This window comes from Crocuta crocuta, unplaced genomic scaffold (genome assembly GCF_008692635.1).
Source record: "Crocuta crocuta isolate KB4526 unplaced genomic scaffold, BGI_CrCroc_1.0 scaffold359, whole genome shotgun sequence".
NCBI classification, from domain to species: Eukaryota; Metazoa; Chordata; class Mammalia; order Carnivora; family Hyaenidae; genus Crocuta; species Crocuta crocuta.
This window is the reverse complement of record NW_027528877.1, coordinates 480,410-505,829: the sequence shown is the minus strand read 5'-3', so window position 1 is coordinate 505,829 and position 25,420 is coordinate 480,410. Positions and strand designations below refer to the sequence as shown.

At 38.5% G+C, this 25,420-nt stretch overlaps 1 long non-coding RNA gene and 1 pseudogene across 1 annotated transcript in view; one reads left to right on the top strand and one right to left on the bottom strand.

Moving 5' to 3' along the window:
- The first annotated feature begins 1,120 nt into the window (after positions 1-1,120).
- On the top strand, positions 1,121-1,235 carry LOC144225548 (U6 spliceosomal RNA; annotated as a pseudogene).
- A 3,204-nt stretch (positions 1,236-4,439) lies between these two features.
- The window catches only part of LOC144225534 (uncharacterized), a 31,480-nt gene continuing 10,499 nt past the window's right edge, over positions 4,440-25,420 (bottom strand). The window contains exons 2-3 of the long non-coding RNA XR_013333333.1: positions 4,718-4,984; positions 4,440-4,500 (exon numbers count right to left, since the gene is read on the bottom strand). This is a non-coding gene — a long non-coding RNA (uncharacterized LOC144225534). The remainder of the gene's footprint in view (positions 4,501-4,717; positions 4,985-25,420) is intronic.

The window sequence follows — 25,420 nt, the reverse complement described above, 5'->3', positions numbered from 1 at the left end:
TTGAAAGTGGAAAATCAAAAAACATGATTAGTTTTTCTTTGTGTTTGTGTTTATTTTTCAATGCTTTCAAATATCCTTTTTATCAATTCCATTTTTCTACACAGCTCAATTCACCCTCAAGAAAGTCAGAATAGAAGGAACATACTTTCACATCATAAAAGCCATATATGAAAAGCCCACAGCAATAAAAGACATATATGAAAAACACTGAGAGCTTCCCCATGAGATCAGGAACACGACAGGGATGTCCACACTCACCACTGTTGTTGAACATAGCATTGGAAGTCTGAGCCTCAGGAGTCAGACAACAAAATGAAATAAAGGGCATCCAAATTGGCAAAGAAGAAGTCAAACTTTCACTTCTCGCAGATGATATGATACCCTACATGGAAAACCCAGAAGATTCCACCAAAACGCTGCTAGAACTGATACCTGAATTCAGCAAAGTCGCAGGATATAAAATCAGTGTACAGAAATTGGTTACACAGCTCAATTCAAAGTAGTTTAGTAAGACCGAGTTATGAGTGCTGCATGCTCCCCGCAAGGCCATTTTATAGCCATTACTGAGCACTAGCGCCATTCTAATGAGAAGTGGGTGGAGGGAATCACAACTCTTTTAGCAGCAAATAAAGCTACACACAAAGATTGAGGAGAAAGTGCAGTGGTTTACATCTTTGGTAATGATTAGTTTATTGCCCAGGAGATGTAAAGCAACATTCAGATTCATAGGTGCCCACACTTGCCATTATATACTCTGTTTGGAAAGGATTGTGGATGACATCTTGATACCCAATCACCACCTCGGTTGCCCTACTTGAACCTTCCAGCTCCTGCCAGCAACATCAAAATCTCATGTTAAAAAAAATGGAACATTAGGTCATTTGCCAAATTTTTACTAAAGCAGTAAGTCACTGTAAGTTAGATTCCGTGCAGAAGGGGGTGGGGCAGAAACACCAGATCAAATTGATATTCAGGCTGACCTGATCATTGCTAGTCACTTCAAAATTTTAACTCACTATCAATTGTGTTCTTCTGTCTTTGTTCTTATTCCTCTCATGTTATTTTTAATGGAGTACATTAAATCATAAGTACATACATATTATTTGAAAGGATTTGGAAAGGGCTCATTTTGGCAGTACATACATTAAAAATTGGAAAGATATAGAGAAAATTAGCATTGCCCCTATGCAAGGATGACCTGCACTTTTGTTAAAGAATTTGGAGAAAAAATATTTGTGACTATTTTAAAGAGAAACAGTTGAAAATGAGAAAGCAAAAATGTCAATGTACTTTATATGTATCAAAATATTTCTATTATGTGGAGTTTTATTTTTATTTTAAAGGGTTTTCATTTTCTTGCTTATAACCTGGCATGAATATTTGATGAGTCAAGATTCTTGCCCTAAAAATAGGTTGTGGTTTTTGTAGGTATGCTTTAAGCTTACTTGCATTTATGATAATACATAGTTTTATTTTCTCAAAGATTCATTATTTAAAACTACAATAAAATTTTACTCAATATATTGATCACCTACCATGGAACAGGCTTTTGCATTTCCTATAATATTGTGAGCTTAAAATTTTCCCTTTTTTATTAGAAACTTTGTAAACTTCTAGTCACCCATGTCCTGTTGTTTAACATCTGATAAGGTAAAACTATTACCATACTTTATTCAAGAATTGAATAATTCTTGCCACTACAAAGTTCCTTACTTTATGGCTAGAAATATTGGGGCGCCTGGTGGTTCAGCTGGTTAAGCATTGGACTTTCAGGCAGGTCATATCTCACAGTTCATGAGTTTGAGCCCCACATTGGGCTCCCTGCTGTCAACACAGAGCCTGCTTTAGATCCTGTCTCCCCATCTCTCTGCTCCTCCCTCCTCTCTTTCCTCCCCCTCCCCACTCAGCGGTACGCTGGCATTCACTCTCAAAAATAAATAATGTTTTTTAATTTTTGAAAAAAGAAAGCAAGTTGTCCTTTTTGGTTGTTTTTTGTTTTGTCTTGCTGTGTTTCCTTTCTTTCCCTTTTCTCATTGAAGGAGATAGTCTGTATTCATGTGACTTTGGGAAAAGGACATGGCAAAGTAAGAGTTAGACATTTTTCTGGCTTTGTTTTTTAAAAGCCTAACACGTTAAAGGCTAGGTCTTAAAGAACAAGAAAAGAGAAAGATGCCCCCCCCCACTAAAAGATTTCCTAAGATCTGGGGAGAAGAGAAGAGGGAGAGAATTTAAGGCTCCCAAAAGCAGAGACCTGAACCCCTACTTCCCATTAAGGCAACCTGTGAGGCAACCAGATGCCAATCAGAGGCAGTTGAGTGTTTACTAGGAGATAGTGCCAGAATCAGCTTCACCCCAGGCTTCCCTGCCTCAAGGTGACAAAAAACAGCCGAGTGTAGCTAAGCTGAAAGAGGCAAGTGCGAACAATGACTATCTCATCAGTTCCCTGTAAGGCCACAGGCTGAAAAATATAGACCCTTCAGCACTGATATAAGGGCAATGCCTGCGACCCTACAAATGAATAACAATTTACGGCGGGGTCCTTAGTTAGACTGAAATTCTTTCCACCAACTTAGTCAAGCAGGGGGGAAAGGGCAGAAATTATAACAGAAGATGACGAAAGCAGACTTATTTTTTTTGCACATCCGAGTTGTGAATTAAGTTTCATACCCCGATGGATTATATTAAGCTTCTAGCTATGACATGGTTTTCTTCGTTCAGTGTAGAATGAAGTCTAAACTTTGGCAACCAGAACTGACCACCACCACGGTGTGATTTTATGAGTAGAGGTATCCTATATCCTTCCTTGTTCTGGTCATCGTGTTTCCTTGAAGGCAGCCAGAGTTAGTTTTTCTTTGACAGCCACATTCCAGTGATGACCCAACCTGCAGACATCTAAAAACTCAAAGTACTTTTTATTCCTATCACCATTAAAGAATAGATTCTCAGCTAGATTTGTACCAACATTTTGGACTTAATATTAATTTCTAATAAATTCACTCATTTTCCTCTCTTTCTCTTTTTTCTTTGGATCTCAACTACAAAAATTTGTGGTGTTAATTTTCAACTTGTGGCATGTTATTCTTCTTCAACCCTATAATGTCACTCTTTTGTTTTAGTGTAGTTTATTAATATTCCTTTATCCCTGGATTCTCATACTCACGCCCCTCAATAGGCATCTACTCAAATATGTAGAACATAAATTCTCAGATAGTTATATATCCTTGACAACGGAATTCATTTGTGTATGGGTATGTGTGAGGTGTTTTAATATCCACATAGTTTCTACATATGGCATCATGTAACCTTACAAATTCAAATGTGTTATTTTAGACCCTCTGACTTAAGGGGCTCCTGATTTAGTATGAAGTATATTAGCTTTCCCACCTTGCTTTCTGTCATCTGAAAACTTGCCAAAAGGGCTTCGTGTGTACCACTGAAGATCTTCCCAAAAGTTAGGGTCACTACATTAATCCTCACTCCTTGAATTTGAGTGTCCCATTAGTTACAAATCCACCCAAACATATTATCACCTACTCTGTGTTATATGTAATGTCATTGGCTTCTGGGCATTTGTGAGAACCTCAGTTATGTCTATGTAGAGAAATCAGAACACACAAGAAAGGAACTTGTTTGTAGAAAACGTTCTCAGGAGTTGAAAAGGCAGCTCCTTGGGTTGTGGGTCTTTACTTTATGGGTGAGTCCTGCCTGGCTACCCAAAATGCTGCTTTATGTATCACACGAGCAGGGAAACCCTTTTATTTGATCATCTTAAGCATTTTTCCTGCGTGGGACATAGCCCAGGTGACACAGGATCTGCAGAGAATATGGGAACAGAGCAACAAAAGGAACATCCCTCTATCCCCCTGCCTATCCCACGAAGTTTATCTGCTAAAGTGACGTGATAATACTAGAAATAATGCCAGTTTGATTGGCATTTTCTTTGTTCTAGGACTCTGTATCTTTGACCAATTCCTTTCTTTTGCTTTTCTTGCCCTAAAATTGGCCACAAGCCAATATCAAATTCAAGGTTTTCCTGATTAATCTCACCACATCCCCATCCACAAATGCACATTCATCTGCACACAAATAAACACCAACTTTCATAGGTTATCAGTAGCTGGATCTCCAAGCTTCTCTGCAGTTAGTTTTGCAGCATTATTCTAGTAATCACCTGGGTATGTATACATCCACCCAAATGGTAAACTCTTCAACACTATGGGAAAGAAGAGAGAAGTCGTCAGTAGCATTTTGGAACCCCCACCACTGCCTGGAGCACTATGAGTCTGAGCATGGGTTACTAGGTCCTACTATGGGGGTTGGGGGGATACAGATTCTTCCTACTGTCCCACGCCATCTACATTCTGATTTTGAAGAGGAAATGTTGCTTACAAAAGCAAAATCAACTCAATGGAAGACAGTGAACACACAAATGTTTACATGGCAAATGCTGATATTTATTGATTTTAACTGGAGTCGAGATAGTCCTGGTATCGGTGCACACTGGAAAATAATGAGAAAATAATTTCCTAAAAGTTAGCACATTCCCTATAAATATCACAAAGAAACTTTCTGCGATACCTCATCTAATAACTCTCAAAACACTCAACATAATGAGACTTTGAATCAGGACATGTCACAGGTTCCCTTTTATTCTGCCCATTTTATACGCAGGACTGGATGATTGGCCCTTAACCTGCTTTGGCCCTTGGAACTTTACCTGCAAGCCCACGATCTTGCCTATGGCTACTGTCCCAGCTGGGGCTCTGATTTTGCCTCGGGCCTCCTGGCTTCAAGCTTGAACTCTGCCCTGTTCTTGCCCTGCAGGTCTTTTGGCATTCCTGGGCTGACTCTGGAAAGAGTCCAGGTTTTCCCTGTTCTGTGGGACAGGACGTAGGCCATGTTCTTTCTTCCCAGCTGCTAATGTCTCTTTTAGAATTCCATGAAACAGTTTCATTTACTTCTCTTCCTATTTCATTTCTGGAAACTAAAAAAAAAAAAAAAAATCATTCATGCATTTATTTACTTGATCAAACAAATATTTAGTGAGCAAATTCAATGGCCCCAGCACTGTTAGTCACATGTGCAGAACCTGCCTTCACAGAACATATGGGTTTTCTCCAAATTAGTTTTTTATAAACTAAAATTTGAGTTTATGTTCCTTTAAAAATAATTTTAAATTGTACGGTTTAAAATAAAAAGTAAAAATGTTTTAACAACTCTTCTCATCCCTTTGCTACAATTCTACTCTCCAGCAAAAGAAGTTAATGGCATTAAGAAATGTACGTACACCTTGGCTTTCTTTGCAACACATGGATAGAATTTGTTCCTGTGAAATTATTTACAAAAGAAAGTTCAGGAGTCAGGGAGTGACATATCTCACATGGGGACAAAGAATATAAATCACAGTGTTATTTCATTTTTAATTAAAACCACCTCTTTTCTCCCCACCTTTCTCCAAACCCAATCGATAGAACCAAAACTACATTTCTCATTAGAAAGTGATGGGATCAGGAGAAGGTTGAATGAAAGAGGTTTGTTATGTTTCAATTTTTAGCCATCCTAAGATAGGTAAAAGAGGCTTGGTTCAAGTTTACTTCGTGGATGCTTGTACATTTTATTTTTCCTTCACTGTTACAAGATCGAAGAAAAATGAACTAATAAAAGTAATAAAGACTTGTATGGATTATATGGGATTTATACATGTGACAACTGTCACCCCCTCCCCACCCATGGAACAGCATATGTCAGATCTATAGAACAGCATCTTTTATTTAAGAACAACACTGAGTTTTGCTCAAGTGGCTTATTTAATAGAAACAAGGTCGCTTGTCAAGACATGACTGACTCAGACTTAAACTTGTCTTTGTCCTTACTAACAAGCTTGAAATATGAATATTTCTTTTTTATTTTCCCATGACCCTTCACTGAACCCAGTGTGGTGTCCTCTATGAGCAGTGTGTGTTGGACATACATTTATTAATTCGTTGAGCAAATATCTATTGACCACTATCCATGTGTCAGGCACTGTCCCAGGTGCTGGCAAGAACTCAGGGGAAAAATCCAGAAACAAAAATTTCAGTTGTCATGAAGCTTGTAATTTGCTGAGGGAAGATAGGGAAACAAACAAACAAACAAACCATGTGCTGGGTTTACTGAGTACAAGAGCGTGGAAAAGCAGGTAAGAGTCATGGCGAGTGAGGATGAGGATATGTAGTTATAAATACAGTGGTCCCATTTGAGCTGAAAGAGACAAGGAAGTGAGCCATGCAAGTATCTGGAGGAAAGAGTGCTCCAAGCACAGGGAGCAGTTGATGCAAAGACCATGGGGTGAGAATATGTCTGGCTTGTTCAAGTAATAGCAAGAAGGACAATGTCATCAAAAAGCAGGGGTCAAGAGCAGGTAAGGCAGGGCTTTGAAGATCCTTTGAAGTGATTGCTATGGACTCGCTCTTGAGGGAGGAGATGAGATGCCTCTGGTAGTTTTTGAGCAGGAATGACATAATCTAACAGGTATTAAAAGGATCAATCTGGTTGCAATGCTGAACACAGACTTGGTGGTTAAAGCTCATTTCTAATGTCCTTTCTAGCACCACGATTCTAAAATCCACACTTTAAAAAATCTTTTTGTTTATGTTTGAGACAGTGAGAGACAGAGCACAAGTGGAAGAAGGGCAGAGAGAGAGGGAGACACAGAATCTGAAACAGGCTCCAGGCTCTGAGCTGTCAGCACAGAACTTGACGCAGGGCTCGAACCCATGAACCATGAGATCATGGCCTGAGCTGAAGTCAGACACTTAACAGACTGAGCCACCCAGGCGCCCCTAAAATCTACACTTTCAAGTGATATCATAAGCATGTAGCCAGTTCAACATGAAATACATGTAGAACAATGATATTTGGGGCAGCTTACAATATTACTATCACAACACTCTAAATGCAAGTCTAAGTATAAAGTAAGTATAGGAAAGTCTGAGACGGCCTAACTTCGACAGCGAGAGAGGAAATTAAATGCCAAAAAATTTAAACTGGAAAGTAATTTTATATTTAAACCATAAAGCTTTATGATTTGGGAGGGGGGAAAATTTGGAAATGAATACAGTGTGTTATAGCAGGACACTCCCAAAAGAAAGAAACAGGGGCAAACTTGGCTCTGAAAATGCTAGTTGGGATGTCTTGGGTCCGCTTCTTCGCCTCTGTGTGCCTCATTTCCCAAACTCAGGAAATAATATCCACAGCACAGCATGTGAAGATTAAATGAGACGTGTGAAAAGGACCCAGCATGGATGACATGCTCAATAAATGTTGGTTCCCTTCTTCCTCCCTCTTTTGACTTACTGGTAGTTTCAAATGTTGACATGAATGTTTGGCCAGCGGTGGGACAAAAAGGCTAAAGATCATTTTTATTAGATATACTGTTGCAAGTCAAACTGAATAAACCACCATTGAATAAAACTAAGCACATACACTTAAAAAAAAGAAATTTGCATCTGCTTCTAATGAAAACTAAATTGTAAGAATGATAGTGAGTAAAAAAAAAGATGACACTCCTTTGTAAATACCCCTTTATCCCACAATAGTGGATGGCTATCTTTAAAATATGAAGGATTTGGGGCCCTTGGGTGGCTCCTCGGGTGAAGCGCCCAACTTCGGCTCAGGTCATGATCTCGAAGTTAGTGGGTTCGAGCCCTGCATCAGGGTGTGTGCTGATAGCTTCAAGCCTGGAGCCTGCTTCAGATTCTGTGTCTCCCTCGCTGTCTGCCCCTGCCTTGCTCATGCTCTCTCTCTTTCTCTCTCAAAAATAAATAAACATTTTAAAAAATTAAACAAAATATGAAGGATTTATCAAAATTAAAATAAAAGGGATTACTTAAATTTTTAAAAAATTTTTTTTTAAGTTTATTTATGTATTTTGAGAGAGGGAGAGAGAGCATGTGAGCTCATGGGTGCGTGAGCCGGAGAGGAGGCAGATAGAGGTGGAGAAAGAAAATCTCAAGCAGGCTCTGCACTACCAGCACACAGTTCCATACAGAGCTTGATCTCAGGAATCATGAGATTATTACCTGAGACAAAATCAAGAGTTGGACACTTAACTGACTGAGCCACCCAGGCGCCCCAGATTTACTTAAATTTTTGAGGACTGGAAGTTTAGTCAGTTATAAAGAATGAAAAAAAAGATCCTAGAATCCAAGAATTTCAACTGTAAAAGGCATGTATTACAGGATTTCAAAAACACTCTCTTTGAACATTTTTTGTCAGTTACAAACCTTGAAGTCTTTTACTTATTTTTATTGAAGTATAATTAATATACAGTGTTATATTAGTTTCAAGTGTACAATATAGTGGCTCAACAATTCTACATATCACGCTTTGAACTTTTTAAATAAAAATAAAAGCAAGCAATTTTTAAAAAATTTTATCTGAGAACAACAATATATACATGTTAATGATTTAATAGGATCATTAATATAGGTGCTATATAGGTCACTAGTAGATGGCTTATCTCTTCTTATATGTTTGCGTTAATGTTTTCTAATAAAATAGCAAGAGTTCCATGTATTGAGAGGTGACATCTGGAGAAATCAGTTTAGTTTCAATTGATTTGGCTTCTGTTTCAAACCTAGCAACATGATTGTCAGATATACCAAGAAGTCACTATTTTCAGAAATGACACCTACAATACGGTGGTCCATCCTATCCTCTTGATTCTAAAAAGGGGCTAGTACAGACAGGAAGGACAAACTAATACCAGCAGCCTGTGGTCAACACTAAAATCAAAGTAATTTGACAAAGCAAAGATGGTAGAAAGAGAAAAAAAAATCTCATCTGCTTTCTAGGCTTCAGAAGATTTACAACGTGATATATTCCTAAAGTCGGCTGAAAACATTTAGAAATAGAAATAATGCAAAACACCACATAAATATTAGAATTCTCCTGCGGAAAAGATATGAACAATGCACATGTTGCTGAATGAATACATAATGCACAGTCGTTTGCAAGGGAGAAGGCTGTCAAATGAGAAGAAAATTGTCACATGTCAGCACACCTACTTAAAATATTAAACATGATGAGTGAATAAATAAATTGTTTTCTTGTTCCTGAGTTCTTCTCTTAGGCAAGAACAGTTTCTTCATAAGAGCACACTAAATGCATCCTGAAGTTGACTCACTTTCACACTGGATGGGAAATGTGTGGGAGAACAAGAACAGCAAAAAGATGCCTTTGATTAGATTAAGTGAGAAGGGGAACTCTGATTCATCCATAAAATGATAGAAGCTATATTTGTTCTAATGATGCGTCTAAGATTGCATTTCCAGTTGCTTGATTTTAGAAGGTGCTTTTGGCTTCTATCTAGAAAGCAAATAAAATTCTTGAGCTGAAATAATCATTTTTTCTGACCTTAATCTTCAAATCAAGAAACTTTCTTAACTATTAAGCGGGGGAAAGGGAAAGTGTTTTGGAGGGGACAGTGTGGGGGAAGGGTCAAAAATAAAATATGTCCTTAACAAGGAAGTGGCAAGGGCTGGGAAAAGACTGTGTGATTTCAGGGTTTGGAACAGAAGCCCTTGTGCAAACACTGAAACACACTCATCCATAGGTGCTCGTGCAGGAGATCTGCTGGTGCACGTTACCTAGGCCTGACTCATTTTTCTTACTTGTACCTTTCCATAGTTTGCTGGCCCAGTGAGGCCTGTTGAAAGTTCCTCAGATTATAGTGTTATTAAACTTTCTAGTCTGATATGTTGCTTAATTTCTCTTTCTTCTGTTTCTCTCAAGGAAACACTGCATGAAATCACTTTTGCTATAGTTACTGAGAGTTTACAACAAGATAGGAATTTAAGAATATTTGAAATGTATCATATGATAAATAAAATAACTTCCCTAGTTACATCTCATTCCTGGAATTGAATTTTGTCTGTATTCTTAAAATGGCAACTGGGGTAAGCATAGGAATGCTGTTTAAAAGTAGAATAAAGGTATTATCTGTACCATCAAGTACCAGTGTTCAAAGTATTGAAACATTGTACATCTTACCCCCAAAGATCACTAATATAGATTTTATAAAAATAAAATTCAGTTTATTTTTTTCAGAGAGAGGTCATGAGAGGGGAGGGGTAGAGAGAGGGGGGAACAGAGGATCTGAAGTGGGCTCCATGACAACAGCAGAGAGCCCAATGAGGGGCTCGAACTCACGAACTTGTGAGATCATAACCTGAACTGAAGTCAGAGGCTCAACTGATTGAGCCACCCCAGTGCTCCAAAATGCAATTTAAATTTAACATTAATGGCACCAGGGTATCCGGATGGGCAGTCAGTTAAGCATCTGACTTTGGCTCAAGTCATGATCTCACAGTTCTTCGGTTCGAGCCCTGTGTTGGGCTCTGTGTTGACAGTTTGGAGACTGGAGCCTGCTTCAGATTCTGTATTTCCCTCTCCCTCTGCCCGTTTCCCACTCACGCTCTGTCGCTGTCTCTCAAAAAACTGTTAACATTAATAGCACCTTATTACAACCACACGGATTTATAATAGTTCAGACAACAGTGGCTGGTCTGGTACTTGCCAATTATCCCAGATGTGCCAATGAAAAGAATAAGTGTAAAGTATGACCTGTTTTTTCATTTCAGTCAGGAATATTACACAACTCTGAAATTCTTGCATAAAACGAAATGTCTCATTTTACCTAAATAATATGGTACTTCTTCTTTCGGTCTCAATGAATGGTCATATACAGACTGCATCTAAATGCGACCAAATGTTGAAACAAAGTGTTATAAGTCTGGATTATTTTAGTTTTCACTTTCCTTCTGGATTTTGGCTGCACTACACTATGCTCGTATAAATATTTCTTAATAACTTTGTTCTAAGAGCACCTGGGTGGCTCAGTCAGTTAAGCATCCAACTTCAGCTCAGGTCGTGATCTCACCATTCATGAGTTTAATCCCCGTGTTGGGCTCCATGCTGACAGCTCAGAGTCTGGAGCCTGCTTCAGATTCTGTGTCTACCCCCCTCTCTGCACCCACCCCCAGCTCGCACTCTGTCTCTCTGTCTCTCAAAAATAAATAAACTTTAAAAAAATATTTTTAAATAACTTTGTCCTATATATTTGGCTATAATTTAATGAGAGAATTGAGTTCGTTTTATGATGATCTAATTCACCACTGACATTAAACTAGGCAAATTGAAATGTCTAATTTGATTCGTTTGTGGTTGATTTGGCCAAGGGAAGAACCAAGAAAGGAAGGAGCTATAACATTAAACAGTCTGTGACATCATTCCACTCTATGTAGTAAACAAGCAAACAAACAAACATAATTTAAGGAAAAAAAATTCTCACTTCAACCTTTGCAAATGTCGACCTCTCTGAGGCTCAGTTCTCTCATCTGGGAATGAGAATACTAAAGACCACTTCATTTGGTTGCTGTGAAAATTAATTGAGATAATATAGAGCATTTAGCATACGGCCTGATAGCTGTAGGCATTTAATGAATATATCTTTTCTGTTTACCCTCTCTTGTACTAAAGAAACAAAGTCCGATTTTTTCAAAGCCTGTATCATGTTAAATATCAACTTTTCCTTACTGATTAAATCCCTGTTGATCTTTTATACGATCATGTTTGTGTTTAATTGGATAGTGACTAGACTCAGGATGTCTACACACTATCATTAGAAATGACAATATAATCTGATGCAGGTCTTCTCCTCTTTAGGAATGGTTTGTGTTTGTTTACAAAAAGCCAGTTTGTTAATCTGCTCTTAAGAAGTCAAAGCACATATCCCAAGGAAACAAGCATTATGTAATCTCTCATTTACCTGATATATTATATAAGTAACACTGAAGAAGTTAACAACTTTCAATAATATCTTATGGGAAAAAACACTCAAAATTGCAAGTTGAGACTTTGGCAATATATGCCTGCCCCAGCCAGTGAGAATAGAATTTCTCAAAGCTGCAAGCTACTGTGGTATTCTCAGTAGGCTGAGGTAGTCAGTCTTTGATCAAGAGATTACTTGGCACCTACATTGCCATTGTCTTTTTCACTCACCATTAGTGTCTATCTTTCATCTCATCCCTTCACTCCTCCCGGCCGCCCGACCCCCCATGCCCCCACACACAACTTTACTTATTTCCTGTAAGAGCTACTGACTGTCCAATACTAACATTCCTGACCACTATTCCTTTTCATCCTAGCCACTGAAGAACTTAATGCAAACTTATGTTCCTTCATTTACCCTCTGTGTCCGTAAAGCAAACACATAATCCTTTTGATTGGGGAGAAGGTGGAGGGGATAATAAGGATTTATAGCCAGGACACTCCTCAAAACTTATAATCATTAGGTATCGAAGCCTATAAATTTATTTCTGCATCATTCCCTGATCTCATCACATTTCTTATTTTCTTATTTAGGCCTTTGAGAAGATGAAAGATATATACAGAGAATTGAGAAATCATCTAGAATGCGTAGAATTAGATTTATAGAGCTCAGATTGGATGCATCAAATGGAAGGAAAGACAAGGAGCAAGGCTAGATATCTAGTGGGGTTAAAACTCAGGACACTGGTTAGAAGAAGTCTCAGTTACCAGTTGTTGAATAAATGCATGCAAAAATAAATGAGAGTGAGATTTGAGTAAACAAACTTTAAAAACTATAAAGTGATATGCAACTGGATATTGCTTCCTCTGCTCCCTGGTCCCCCTTGGCAAATGGGATGGGCTGGGGACTCCATATAATAGTGGGCAAACAGGTATTCTGACGCTGACAGTAGCCACAGTCTTAGTGCAATATGGTGAAAAGAGTCTTTAATTGCAAGTCATCTGACTTAAGATCATGTTCTGTCACCTCCTGGTCCAGGGGACCTTGCATAAATCTTTTACCTTTCTAGGCCTCTGTACTACCATTTGCGGGACATAAAACTGGAATATTAAATGAATAAATACATCAATGTGTTTTAGAGTTAAAAAATTAAAACTGCTCTGCAACTCAGATCATAAGACTTCAGACATGCGGAATTTTTTTAATTGTACCAATAGCATTATCTACACAATAAGGAACACCCAATGAATCCAAGACATTTAGCCAGCCTTCCGGATGACGCAAGCAGTATGTATATCCTGCTATCAGAGCACTTGTATGGCTGATATTTTCCTTTCTGAACTGAATGTTTAGATATTCTGGTGACGCGGACTCAGAAGGACCCAATTAGCTAGTGCTGTTTCTCCACTGTTTATCTTCGTTGAGAGCCCATCCTTCATAAAAGAAATAATAAAGAAAATGATTTGCCTGTATCTCCATTCAAACCAAGTCACTGAAGGCATTCACCTGAATAGTGTACATGCTATATTGAAGAATAAGGAAGATGAATACACAGTTTTTAGCATAAAAACATTGGTGAGGGTCAAGCAACAGATTGCTAGCTGAGTTGTGGCCCAGCATGGCTTATTATGGCTATTTGCTGAGAATGCTTCTATCAAGTCACTTGGCTCATTTTTAAACTTATTTTTTTCCCTCCCTAACAAGTGCCAGACATGTGAGGCCATAATGAGTTTAATTAAAGTCAATGGCAGCCAATAATTCAAACCTTATAAATGTAGTTCGGGAGCAAACAAAACTCCGAAGTCAAAACATGAAATATTCTACTTAGGCAGAAGTTTTAATCATGTTCATAAAATAAAATTGCCAAGTATATTATGGACTGATCGACTGCAAAGATCTGATTTCCAGTGCTGGATCTACCTCTAGCTGACTGTGTTATTTTGGGCAAATAAAAATTTTAATTAAGAGCACTTTTTTTAGTACCTAGCATCAGGCTTGTATGTAATTGGTACTTAATAAATATTTATTAAGCACATAAGTGTTTAAAATGTACAGCGCCAGGAGAGGCAAAAATAAGCACAATTCAAAATGAAGACAACAAACAGCTAGAGAGGAGAAAAGGCACGTAAAAGAGGGAAGAGGCTTACTTCATTAACTCAAAATCTTTAAAGTTCTCCTATGAAGCTCGATTGTCACCTCTTCTTAGAAAGATTTAATGTGAGTTATAATGAGTTTAAATATTATGAAGAATTTATTGCTTTTGTAGGAGATACTCTTAAGTGTCCTTCATAATTAAAATAAAATTTGGAAATGATTCATTTCCAACACAAATGAATCATGTCTATAAAGGGATTCAAGACTCTTGACTGCTATTTGTAGGCTCCCTCTCAAATGCACAGCATTTAAACCCATCAAGGTCACTCTTAACAGAATAGATGTCTTACTATGAAATCAGTAGCTAAACATTTGTATCGTTGATGCAACTTTTACTGGATCCATTCTCATTCCCACCCATTCGGCTTTTACCTTTTATCAACTCTACTCTCCTGTGCAAGAGGAGCTTTAAGACTCTAACGACAAACAAGGACAACAAATGACATTGGCCACACCACTCACACAATCATTTTGGACCACTATGGCTTCCATTCCTTCCAGTCTCTGTGAACCAATGTTCATAATTACCTTTCTTTCGTAAGAAACCAAGCATGTTGTTAAAACACATAATAGGAGAAAATGGACCAGGCAATCCATTTCCAAACTGAGAAATGTGCGTGTTTAAACACTGACACACCAACCACCCTTAAAAATTATAGTTTCTTTGGATAAAGAAATGAATGTTCACTTTGTTGAAGAGTACCAGAGTTCAGCCTGATCCAGTTGAAAGAGGTATGATTAAAAGTCTCAATTTTGAGATATTTAGAATTGGGCTCCAAGTCACAGAACTCAAAATACCTTTTTGATTACACATTGATGTCTTAAGGAAACTTTATTATGTGTTGTTTATATACATGAATATTTTGAACACATTCTTCATATTCCATCATAAAAATATTTTACATAATTTTTGAATAATAAATGATGAACTATGATCCTCTTCATGCATAGTAAATGTTAAATGCTGCATTGTTTGCAGACATTAAGCCATAAGTGTTATTTGAGATGTTGCAAAATCCTGACCCCTTTAAAAGCCAAACAGCACTACGGCAGGCCTTCCCTAGCAACTGTATTCATAATGGCAATCTCCGACAGTCAGTCAAACTAAATAAACCATCAAGAATTCCAAGCTAGAAATGAGTTGTTGAGGGCTCCCGTTATCATGTCGGGACTGAGGTCATGGAGGAAACCGGAATGTTATTTTCACTAGTGCTGGCCTGCCAGTTAGTGCTGGAATTAGATTTTAGTGAAGGTGAACTTCACCATTGCTGATACTGGCAGAAATGCACTCAAAATCCTTGTAAGGGCATCCGAAAGGTTTGTGGATTACAGAGAGGTGAATCTACCCTCTCTCCTGTTACTCTGTTCCTTGTCTTGAGTGTCTCCTGTTGATCTAGAAAACCATTGCTGTACACAGGGTTTATGATCTCCAATTTGTCTGCCAGTGCTGGGAATCAAACCAAAATTTCCTGAGCAGTGTCAGCACATTCAAGAGACATGAGCCTCGGTAGCACACTGGTTAAGTGGGACAATTCCTAGCAAGATATTATTTACAGTGAGGCACTCAAAAGATGATCTTTGCTTTTAGAGTGTAGTTGTTTTATTTTAATGGGAAAGTTTATTTACTGTTTAATCACATATCAGATCAATAAAGCATTGTAGCAGGTGAAAAGGCATGTAGTGGAGGTTCTGACTGTCTTTCCAAGCACACGATCCCTGCTTCTAAGATTTTTCTGGAAGTGGCCTAGGACTTGGGGATAGATAAGCAGAGAGTGTGAACTTCCACTATGCATGCAAAATTTGCGAAATAATTATGTACCAATACTCTTATTGGATTTCCTTCTGTTCTAACAATAAAAGTGAACTCAATTATCCTGATTTTATGTCACTTGTTTTAACAATGGAAACAAACAAACAAAAAAAAAGATTAAAAATCTGCATTTATATAATGTCATCTATTGCAACAGCAATGTGTAATACAGGTTGTTATTAGGCTATATAACAAGCTAATGGTTTTTAGTTATGAAGGAAATATATCGCTAGAGGATGATAGAGCGCATATAACCAATTTTTTTCTTCTGCCAAGGGAAAGAATACAGGGATGGTAGTTTAAGTCGCTAAGACTTTAGTTACTTAAAGAATTTTGCATTTTGTTTATACATGGCACCTAGGAAGCAGTGAGACGGGTGCAGTGGTTGTATTTTCTTTGCAATTTAGACCAAACCTGAAGACACTATTATTTACACAGAAATAAACCCTCACAAGAGGTCCTATGAATTCAAGTTAATGATAGTCTTTTCTTGTAGCTATCTTAGCTTTAGTAGTGCTTTCATACAAATAGCCTCAATGTTTCATCAGGAATGCATTATTTATCACAGTTCAAGATATTACAAATGCAGTGGGCAAGATGGAGAATCGTTATTGACGTACTGATGCAACAGAAAGAATTAGTACAATTAAGATGCATCTGGCATGGAATAAGAGTTTCTGAAAGACTGATAAGCCAGCCTTGGTGAATAGGAACGAACCTCTCCAGGTGGCCTAAATGTCAGGCCAAAAGCATGAGCCTTTGTTATACCTGCTAGGTCAGTAATAATAAGCCAACAAAGACTTGAAGGCTTGACAAGTCATAGTATTTTATATTCTTATTTTAAGACAATATTTCAGAATTATTTATTACTTTCTATGGAGCTTGGTGGAAATGACCTTTGCCCTGGATCTTGAGCACTAAGAGGCATTTTCATATCAGTATAACATCAACATTTGAAACACACCCCAAACCAAATATTCTCAAGATTAGAAATAGAGCAGCCTGTTACATCATTTTCCCCAAATAATTATAGCCTGAGAAGCAAAAGTTATTTTCTAACTGGTTTCTGAGGGTTATGGTTAAAAAAAGAAGAAAGAGACAAAGGAAGGAAGGAAGGAAGGAAGGAAGGAAGGAAGGAAGGAAGGAAGGAAGGAAGGAAGGAAGGAAGGAAGGAAGAAAAGAAAGCAAAGCAAAGCAAAGGAAAGCCAAAAGGAACCTGAAGAAATAAGTGGCCTTTCTGAGAACTGCCATTCTCTGTCTCATGATCTACATGGTGAGCAGGGTACATAGAGTTATGCTGTTCATGTTAATGACCTAGGCAATGAGTTAGCAGAGTTGGCATTGTTTTTTGTTTTTCTTTTTTTATTCTGTGCATAGTGTTAAAGGCTGTGCATGAGGTTGCTGCGTGAATCCTACCACTGGTTCGTCTTCACCTCTAAGTAATGGCCAATCGAGTATGTATGTACACAAAGACTTCAGGCATAAAAAGCAAGAATCAGGTCGGCTGTACTGCCTAATGCAGGGAGCTGCCTAGTAAACTGAACTAGAGAGGACAGAACTTCTCTGTTGCTGAGCGCAGTGACCCCACCCTCTGAAGATGCAACATAAGAGGAAAGAGAGATTCCTTGTCTCTGACAGGCACGTGGTCCAAGGGAGAGAAAGAGAATATAAACTTTTGCCACATTTGGGCATAAGAGTAAGCTCCCATACTGGAAACCAGGATGCAGCCAAATCTGAGAAGTCACTTGCCTTTGAGGGAGAAGAAATATTTAAGTAGACAAAGGGGCCAAAGAATGTTCCCCTAGCACTTATTGGAAGGTCAGAGTGCGACCTCATTGGTAGATGATTCCTCTCTGTATGAAAACTCTAAACAAATACTACCCTTTTAGCACATAAAACATATGAACTCTTCGTATATTCAAAATTAATTGTGCCTTTCTCACTTGTACAATTTACTATAGAGTTCCATAAGCCTCTTAGTGTTTTCCAGAGCACATTCCATTGAACATTAGTTCTTTGTGATGTAATCGTGAAGGAGAGAAGCTCAGAAACCAACTAAGTATGGCTAGCACTGAGTTAGACAAAATATCGGATTGTACTCTTTCCTTTACCAGAGGACTACTCCGAGCTTTTAATATGTGAATATGTATTGTTATCATTTGAGAGGTGATATAGCATGCGTCCTTCCCCAAATTATTTGATAATAAGATTTTATTTTAGGAATATCTCACAGAACCAGTGTCCTTAAAAATATTCTTTGGAAAAGATTACCAGTGGATATTCTCTTCCTTCTTCCTTCTAAAGTACCCAAACCATTGGGTAAACATAGATCAAAGAGAGTGATAGCAGACCAGAGCTGTAGGAAACCAAGGTCATGTTTGGGCTGGAACTGAATGGGTAGATGCTAGATGCCCAGGCTTTGCCTGGGAGGCTTTGGATCTGAATTCAGTTCCAGGCTGGGTAAGTTTAAAATCACAGATTATAAAGAAAATACAAATGATGGTGTTTTTAGAGGAGCACATTTTGTCCCAATTTGTTTCCTTATGATTGCTCATACACATAATTCGTTTTATTGCCTGCTAAACCCCTCAAAGCATTAGTTTGTAATGCCTCCCTTAGAAACTCTACCATCTGACCCAGGGGACAGTTAAACTGCGTAGTCCACTCCTGAGTCATCCCATAGCTCTGAATCAGCTATGAGTGTGGGCTCGCCCCATGGGCCATTCTTGTGGGGAATGGCCGGAGCCTATTTCACTAGACTCCTCACATAACTCTAAAGTAGTAGTCAAGGGGTTCCTCGGTGGCTTAAGTGTCAGCTTCGGCTCAGGTCATGATCTTGCGATTTGTGAGTTCAAGCCCCATGTCGGGCTCTGTGCTGACAGCTCAGAGGCTGGAGCCTGCTTCAGATTCTGTGTCTCCTTCTCTCTCTGCCCCTCCCCTGCTCATGTTCGGTCTCTCAAAAATAAATAAGCATTAAAAATTTTTTCTTAACTAATAAATAAAGTGTAGTCAAAGCCAGCTGTAAGGACGGGGGTAGGGAGAGGTTCTCCTGGACATTAGTGGGTGGGTTTGCTGTATCTAGTTTTGATTAAATTAAACCAGTGTTTTAATCTACCTCTTCTGCACTGATATTCTGAACACGTATCTGGCACTCATTTGCACTTCTTAAGTAAAACCAGCCCCAAATATTCATGGACTGCATCATTGCAGAACTGTTTGTAAATTGTTTGAGTTTATCACTTAATAACTTCGTAATGATTCTGGAGCAAACTCTATAAAATGTTATAAATCTGTCTTTCTAAATAAATAGAATATATTGATCAGAATCTAAATGTTTCTCAATATCTGGGGATGATCACGTTGAACATCAATTACCATATTGTCATGTAATAAATAGGCTCACAGACCATACAAAGCATACAGGGTTCTCTGCACTAAGCGGTCCCAGGAAGTCACAAAATTTCAGCTCTCCCCTTAGTTCTTTTCTTTCTCCGTCTCTTCTTTTTCTGTTGTGACGTTTTCAAGTCGTCGCTCTCATTGCTTTCAATATGCCTGACTAATCTATGATAGACTGAAAAAATCAAGTGGATATGTGATTGTGCCAATGATATACTGCATAAGAGCTAATAGGCTATCATTGCACTACTTATCTGAAAGGAAATTACATGCATAGAGCGCACAGACTTTGAAACGTCACTTTGGTCTGGCCAGAGGTATTTTTGTTCACTTCTTAGCTCTTGACTGTATTTTAAGGGAGAAAATGCTTTTGCTACCTGTGTCTGAACACCTATAGTATCCCAAATCCTTCAAGTCAACTGTGAACTCCCTGAAGATCGATAGATTATCTGGTAATTAGAGAATGTTTTACATAGTAGCACACATAAGCCCTCGATAAATACATTAACCAAGAGATCCTTCAGTTCTCTCCTCCTTACCTGTACTGGGCAACACTGCTAGATTTAGTATTCTGGCTTTCACTAAAAAGTGGAAGTATTCTGGTATCTCATATCTCATTTCTCCATCTCATAAGAGGGGAAGAGACGCACAGGAAGTAGATGACCACGTGACCACGAAGGCAGAGATGGCCTGATGAATCTCCAAGGCAAGGAACATGAAGAACAAACAATTGTCAGCAAAAGCCAGAAGCCAAAAGACGTAAGGAGGGAGCCTCTCCTCTAGGTTTCAGAGGGACCTTGGCCTGCCAACACTTTGATTTTGGACTTCCAGCTTCCAGAACTGTGGAACAATGAACTTCTATTGTTTGAAGCCACCCAGTTTGTGGTACTGTTATTGTAGCCCAAGGAAACTGCTCCAACATGTTTTCATTTCAGTTTCTGCTTAGGTTAGAAAAGAAGAGGACAATGAAATAAGACTAGCTCTCTCTGGTTGTTACCTGGGGATGAGCAGAGAGATGGGTGATAGTTCTTTAGGAGGCAGTGATCCACTCTGGCCATTGTCACTGAAGCAATGCCATCTCTACCAATGGAGACCCATTAATGTCAAAAAGAAGTTTATTTTTGTCATGCCACATAATCCACTTTGCCACAAAAAGATAGGAGGAACAAATGGTTACCAGTGGGGAGGGGGGTGGAGGGAGGAAGGAGAAAATACCATAAGAGAGTGAACACTACCACCATGGACAATAATAGCTATTACATGGTTATGAGCCTGCACTGCACCGAACACTTATTTTTTTATTTTATTTTATTTTATTTTATTTTATTTTATTTTATTTTATTTGTTTGTTTATTCATTTTTGAAAAAAGAGAGAGAGAGAGAGAGTGCTAGAGGGGCAGAGAAGGAGACACAGAATCCAGAGCAGGCCCCAGGCTCTAAGCTGTCAGCACAGAGCCCAACGTGGGGCTCGAATTCATGAACGGCTAGATCATGACCTGAACAGAACAGCAAGATCATGACTCAGACGTCAGTGCACTCAACACTTCATATGCTTTATCTAACCTAGGGGTGCCTGGGGGGTTCAGTGTCCTCCTCTTGATTTTGGCTCAGGCTGCGATCTCACAGTTCATGGGGTTGAGACCCTCGGGGGATTCTGCACTGATAGCGCTGAGCCTCCTTGGGATTCTGTCTCTACCTCTCTCTGTGCCCTTTCCTTGTTTGTTCTCTCTCTCTCTCTCTCTGTCTTTCTCTCTCTCTCTCTCTCTCTTTCTTAAAAAAATATTAAAAATNCTCTCTGACCCTCCCCTGCTCACGCTGTCTCTCTCTCTCCTAGAAATAAATAAAAAATATTAAAAAAAATAAATAAATGAATGCTTTATCTAAATTAATCCATACATAAATGCTATGGTATGGGTATCATTGCCCCATTTTACAGATGAGGACATTGAGGATCAAAAATATTTGGTGCTTTGCCCCCATCACACAGCTAGAAAACCCATGTCTTTAACCAGTGTGGCTCTGTGCTGACAGCTCACTAACTATAGGCTTTGGAAATGCATATCCCATTGCTTTTCTCAAAAGAGATAATAACTAAAAGAGAGAGGATTTGTCACATTAGCAGAGATTTATTGAGTACTCGTGATAATCCAGGCAGTGTGCTGTATGCTATAAAAAATTTAGGAAAATATTTTATTATCCTTCTTGTATCAAAAATAAGAGTAAAAAAATACTTTCCCTGAGATATGCAATATCTACCTCACTCTCAAAGCGAGGAATGATTGCATGTCTGTTCAATGTGTTCCTTGACAACCCTTCCATCTCAAATTTTTCTTTCTTAATTTGGCTTATATTTTTGCTGTCCAAAGCCTGGTCTGCCCAAAAGTTCAATCATAGGAGCATACTTCACTCATACATGGCAAATTTCTTTTACCTTTTAATACAGAATTTTTATCATTTTTCCTAGTAAAATTAGAATTTTCTAACTTTAATGGACTGCCGATTATCTCACCTGTTCACAATCAGGAGCTTGTGCTATAAGTGTGGAAGGAATATTATCACAATTTTATAAAAGAGGAAATTAATACTTAGAAAAGAATGGGTTCTTTTTAAAGGAATATCTAACTACATGAAGCTGAATTAGGGATCTAAATAAATCGGAGCTCTTCTAAAACACAATTTCTGCCATTCTCATCTTGCTTTCGAATACCAACTCTTTTCCTTGGAAAAAAAAGTTTTTCTCTTGCTTTATTTTAGGGTATTTTTAAAGTCTGTGGGTCTAAAGCAATGCTGAGCAGTGCTGCTTAAAAGAAGCAATCAAGTCAAAAGTCCCACCCCTTTCAGAGAAGCTACAAATAAATATATTAGAGATTGAACTACAGGCACTCGATAGTATTTTTGTCGTTGTTTAGGAAAACACTTTTTTCCTAGAACTTGGTCAATACCAAAGGAAAAAGACAGATCTTTCTAGGTCTCTCTGCACACGAGTTAGAAAAAATAGACGAGTCTGACAAACATGTGGGAAACGGTTGGGTAGCAGGTTTTTACCCCCTTCGCATACTGCCTGGAATTAACAACAGTGTCTGTCTTCTAATGTGATTGGCTGCAATGATTCCAGTAATTTAAAATACAAATAGTGCTGAGAAAGCATGGTAAGGATTGGCGTGGTATAGTTCTGGAAACACTGAACCTTATGAATGATGTAGCGGTAAAAGGAAAGAAATATTGCCAGAGAATATTGATAGTGGATTGGATCTAAATTCACAGGAGAGGGATTGCCTGGCAGAAGCATGTGGTCCCCTACCCTTTTACACTGCAGTTTCTTAACTACTGATTTTCTCGAAGAAGGAGAAAATGCTTTTTGCTTTTAATGCAGGCCATCCCTTTGCACTGTTTATCAATGCTGAGCTTCACAGATGTGGAAGCTTTGTAGTTCAGAGCACAGACATTGTAGTCCGATAGACCTGTGTGAAATCTCAGACCCTCTACTTGTCTTGGGTCTATTGCTCTGTCGGCCTCAGTCTTCTGATCTGTCAAATGGGTAAATATTAATACTTCCCTCATGCAATGGCCATGAGGAAAAATTTGAGATAATGCATGTCAAAGACCTGGCAGAGTGCCTGGCGCTCTCAGTATTGTTAGTGAATGGTAGTTTGCATTTAGTTTTTACTTTGCATTTGCTCAGCCTGAATATGTTTTGTCTAGGCATCAAGAAATCCACGAATCTAGAACAACACCTTGAATAGGGCTGAAAAATATCACCTTGTTAGCAACTATATACCAATTACTATAGATTCTACACATTATTACAACTAGTTTAAAGACAATAGGGCCATGTGGAATGGACTGAACTAAAATCATTCTTCATCTATATTTATGTTTAGCCTGTAAAACTTATAAGGAAAGACAATAATTCAAATTCATATAATGGTGGTCTTTTGGTCCATAGAAAAACAAATTAGATGTGTCACCATTTTTCCAGAAAGGAGATTGGGGGGTGGGGATGGGGGAGATATGGGGGGTGGGGATTAAGGAGGGCACTTGTGATGAGTACCGGGTGATGCCTGGAAGTGCTGAATCACTATATTGTACACCTGAAATTAATATTAGACTGTATGTTAACAAGTGGAATTTAAATAAAAACTTTTTAAAAATTCCAAAAAAAATTGTTACCATCAATACAAACTCTAAAACATGAAAAACAAGATAGAAATTTGGGATGGGTCAAAACTAATTCCAGTAATTTGGGAAAGAACAGTATCAAATCTTCAGGCGGGTTCTCTGGAAAGACTTACAAAGAAAGGTCTTAGGAATGCACCCCCTTACTTTCCTGCTCTTTTTCCTTACTTTATCTGCCCCACTTTTGCAGACCCAATCCAAACTGGCTCTGGAGCAAGATGTGGGTGAAAGATTTCATTTAGGAATGAGAGAGAGATTTCAATTTTCAGGATATCTCCATTTGAATTTAATCTTCGACATGAACAAATTTCTTAAAGAAGAAAGGTAAGACTTAGACACCTTTAAGGGTAAAATAAGGATATGAAGGTTTACAGGATAAAAAAAATCTATGAGGGTTATTTTCCTCAGTTAAGAATAATTCCAGATTATTAAAATCAAAAACTAGAATCTGTTTCTCTGTTTCTTTCTTCTTCTTCCTTTTTTTTTTTTTTTTAGGAAAACTGAGACTCCCAAGGAAGTTATGGTTGCTTTTAAGACAATGATACAATAGAATCGACCCCAATTTTAGATTTTCTTTCTTTGTTATAAATATGTTTAGGATAAGGGTTAGAATGTATGTGCACAATTAGGTCATAAAAATATCTAATGATTGAATGGGAAAGAGAGGATGCTTGGAAACGAGGATAACACTGAAGTTTATAAAGCAGCATTTCCTACCATTAATAGGCTATGTTATTTGATAATATTATATGAGTGCTATCAGCCGAGATTTTCAGATTTCTTTTTATTTTCTTTTTCTTCCAGGTAATTACATTTTATCATGTTCAAACGCACAATGATTCAGCATTTTTTCAGGAAGGAGGGGCTGGGCATATTGAGCACATTCTCCTGGCTCCACATCTGGGCCCTCAGGACGGGGAGATGAGCGCGCAATAACCCAAGGGACATGGAGAAAGAGACAGCAGAGCAGAGATGGGGCCACAGGTCTGCTCTGAAGGGCTCCAAATGCACAACCTCTGGGTGCCAGGGTTTCCACAGCAGGAATTGTACAGCTGCAGCCTGGGGCCACCTTGACAGCTGGGTCTGCACCTCATGCGCAGGTAAGACTCAGGTAAAAAATTATGCCACCTCTAAATGTAAGAAGTGTGAAACTTCGTATTCTTTCCCTCCCCACTTTACACCTCCACTACCACTCCGCAGCGTAGATACATAAATACCCACACACACAGCACACACACAGCACACACACACACACACACACACACACACAACACATACACACACACATAACAGACACATGCACCACAAAGAAGAATATCCGGAAAAGAATTTAATAGTTTAAAGGGAAGAGAGATTAAAGAGCAAGATTAAGGAGCAAGGAACTCCCAGGTTTAAACTGACCAACTATTTCAATGACTAAATAGGCATCGCTGCCTTATAATTGTCTATGGCAGCAAAGCCAAACACTATAATAGCTTAGCACCAGGTCCTACTTGACTTAGATGCCATTTGTCCACATGAAAGTATCACCAGTGACACCTTTGTTGGCCAGTTTCAGCAAAACCACCAAGCTCTTAATGAGCATTTATTATTTATTTGACCTTCAGAGGTCTCAGGGTGCGTGCACAGTTATAAAGTCATATGCATAAAACCATCTCTGCAATAAATTAAAATTAAACTAACCATGGCAGCGGTATTCTAGGAGCATGACTTTACTTAGTTGGGTAGGCCAGGTGGAAGCTATGAGTTCTGCTCCATGTCCTGAAGGTCAAGAGAATTGGATTCTGTCAGACAAGGAAAGCCAGAAAACTGCAGAGTCTAGCAAGAATCGCCCTCTAGCTCGCGGCCTGTCAGTAGCGGCATCTAAGCGAGGGGCACCGTCTATTCTGTTTGGGAAGCGTCAGAGTCAAGTCGAAGCATATTAATGTGGGACTGCAGGAGATTTTCAGGGAAGTGCCTCTGTCCCCGCCTGTTTATCTGCTCTATAATACAGGACAACCTTCTCCAGGGCTATGCATCTACTCCACATACAAGACATTTCCAGTGGAGCATATCAAAGATGATATTTTCAT